Below are 3,287 nucleotides of genomic sequence, written 5' to 3' on the forward strand. Positions count from 1 at the left end.
ATCCTTCCAAGGAATATCCTCACCGGATAATCTCCTTGCTCATTTCTCTTTTATTTTAATTAACAAAAATAATTACAGTTAACGAAGAGCAACGAGGAATATTCCACGGTAAATGTTCCATCTAATTAATTTTCCAAGTGGAATTAAGAATTAAACCCAGTATTTATGCTTCCTTTGGGTATACGAATGGGCCCCACGATCTCCTCCTTCCTCCTATAAAGCCCACCAAATGCCCCACCCGCACCGCCGCCTTGTACTCTCTCCCCTCCACCCTTCTCACTCTAAAGCTTTTAGCGCAGGAAATTGAGATCGATCTCTGACCGGCAGATGGCCGTTTTCATCCGGGCGAAGAGGGTGACCGACCCTCTGAACGACAAGGTGAAGGCCCAACTCCGCGGCGACGACGCCCACCCGATGACCGGCTACGCCAGTAGCAGCAGCGGCAGCGAGCACGACGCCGCCCCGTGCCTCTCCGGCCTCGTCCACGCCTTCCTATTCGAGAACGCCGACGGCACCCCCTCCGCCGCCGGCGACTCCTCCGACCACGACGCCCCCTCCGACGACGATGACGCCGGCGATCGTGCCGCTGCGGCAGTGGAGACTGTCCGGGATTTGCTCAACCCGCTGGCGGAGAAGGACCCTCTCCGGGCTCGGCTGTTCTTCGATGTCCTCGCGGCGGCGGAGGCCTTCTCCGGGGTGAGAAAGTACGGATCGGCGTTCCGGCGGGCAGTGATGGCGAAGCTGAGGGTGGCGGGCTATAATGCCGGGATCTGCAAGGCGAGGTGGGAGACCTCCGGCGGGGTCACCGCGGGACCTACGAGTACATCGACGTGGTGGCGGCGTCGGCGGAGAGGGGAGGGGAGTCGAGGTACATCGTGGACTTGGAGTTCGCGGCGGAGTTCGAGGTGGCGCGGCCGACGGAGGAGTACGTGCGGGTGCTGGCAGCGCTGCCGCAGGTGGCAGTGGCGAGGGCGGAGGCAGTGCGGCAGGTGGTGCGGGTGGTGGGGGACGCGGCGCGGCGGTCATTGCGGAGCCGGGGGCTGCACGTGCCGCCGTGGCGGAAGAGTCGGTGCATGCTCGCCAAGTGGCTCGGGCCGTACCGCCGGACGGTGAACCCAGTGCCGTCCTCCACGGGTGCTGCAGTTGGAGGCGGCGGGGCGGAGGTGAAGTGCCGGGCGGTGGGGTTCCCGGCGTTGGAGGCAGCGACGGGGAGGCTTCTGCCTCCGGCCGCCCGGACGAGGTAGAAGACGGAGACGGCGAAAGGAGAAAGAGCCAGAGACTTATTTTATTTAGGAAACGAGAGTGTTTGGCGTTAGATTTTGATCTTGAAATAGTTAATGGCTAGGGGGAATTGGATATGACCGCGGCGGAGGGCGGCGACCGGTGGAGTGGCGAATGCGGTTGCTGACCTGCAGGTATTAGATGATGTGGCGGCCATTTGGATGGTAGGTTGGTGATGCCATTTTCGGGATAAGGTCAGACGTGAACAGTTAGGGACTTTTTATTTTTATTTTTTTTATTTTTGTTGTTTAATCCTTGCAGAGTTTTGTATAGGATAAAAAGCGGAAGGCAGACGGAGTTTTTCTTTTTTTCATTTGCATCCTTATGGTATGTGTTGTGGTGCAGAGAAGATATATTTAATCTCACATCGATCGATTATGAGTTAAAAAAAAATATAATTTATATAATTTTTTTTTTTTTTTTTTTGTGAGATATTTTTATAGAGTAAAAATTGTGATAGATAATACCTCACTAATGTGAACGACAGTATGTAAATAGTAATTATTAAAAAATAATTATTTTTATATTTTTATTTTAAATTTTTTTTAAAAGCAGATAGCATCATTATCAATCATATCATTTAAATAACAAAATAAAATAAAAATTTTGATACAATAATTTTAATTGAGCCACTATTTTAGAATAAAATTAATCAAGATCACTATAGGAGGTAGTTGGAAAGTGCAATCATTTGTTGCTCCTCTTGATATAAAATTCTATCAATAGGATGAAAAAATTAATAATAAATCGAGTTGAGCAATAAATTGAGTTATATTTTTATTTTACATGAGATTGATGGGAATGAAAAATGAAGATAAATAGGTTTCGAGCAATACTTTTTGGCCCTCATTTATTTACATTGTGATTGATACAAGCTCACTAATTTGATCAATGCATTCCACATATGAGGCCTCCTGGACTTTCTAGCTACTTTAGTTGGTGTCTAATCCATCAATTCTTCCTCCATGATCAATTAATATAAAAGATGTTGAAATTCCAAACACAAACATCCTCTTGAATTTGGTATTGTGATATATAACACTAGTGATCGAAAGTAATGGGTTGGGAATGGAAGTCAAGTGCCTCAATATTGAGGGTTGATTCAATCCAATCCTAGAATACCCTAAGTCACATTCATGTGCCTTTCCTATCCCGTATCTTTTTTGGATTGTGTTTCTTAACTTCTAGTATATTTTTCTACTCCTAGCATCTTCTTTAATTGGTAAAGCAGTAATGCTTGGTGTTTTTAATTTGAATCTTTGCATATATATATATATATATATATATAAGGTGCATATTTATTTATTCATTTAAAATTGAAAAGAATATATTCGCCTTCTACCAAAAAAAGGATGCAACATCCTTAAAATATTTGAAATTTTATGTAAACTTTTCAAAAAAAATCAAAAAATTATAAATATATTTCTCCAAAATTTGAAAAATATAGACATTGATCTCTGATTCAATGGCATTTTTCAAATGCTAAATAACATTAACATCACTTTAATTGCTTGTCTCTTCAATCATTTTTTTGCATGTATACTCTATCAAAACTTCTTAATTAACACATAAAAGAGAAAAGTGCATATAAACTATTAGTGCAGAATTTCAATGATTTTAACATTACAAATAATCCACACGGAAGGCCAAATTAGTGACAAATTAAGTCAATTTTAAACCTAAACAAACTAAAATTCAAATGATAAACGAATGTGAAACAATGGAAAGGATATAAAATTTGAAGTTTGAGATTTTTAAAAGGCAACCATGTTATGTGTTTCCTGAGGATAATTTTAAGGAACTTGGAGTGATGAAAATGCAAAAAGGTCCCAAAAATATTCATGAAACATCACATTGCCACATGCCTAATGACAAATTAGTGATTAACATGTAAATAAGATACAGTGTAGGGGTGTAGCAAAAGAATCCCTGTGGAGGAAGGTGCTGCCCAATGTTTGGGGTCATGGGAATTAGTAGCGGGGTCCATTGGCCCAGAGTCGCTTTCA

The 3,287-nt window shown here is 43.2% G+C and overlaps 1 non-coding gene across 1 annotated transcript; it reads left to right on the top strand.

Annotated features, from left to right (window-relative positions):
* Positions 1 to 258: 258 nt before the first annotated feature.
* On the top strand, positions 259 to 1,594 carry LOC105048883 (uncharacterized). The gene has a single exon (XR_012142934.1). It is a non-coding gene; the product is annotated as an uncharacterized protein (transcript).
* Positions 1,595 to 3,287: the final 1,693 nt, after the last annotated feature.

The sequence above is a fragment of the Elaeis guineensis genome, chromosome 7 (assembly GCF_000442705.2).
Source record: "Elaeis guineensis isolate ETL-2024a chromosome 7, EG11, whole genome shotgun sequence".
Classification (NCBI taxonomy): Eukaryota; Viridiplantae; Streptophyta; class Magnoliopsida; order Arecales; family Arecaceae; genus Elaeis; species Elaeis guineensis.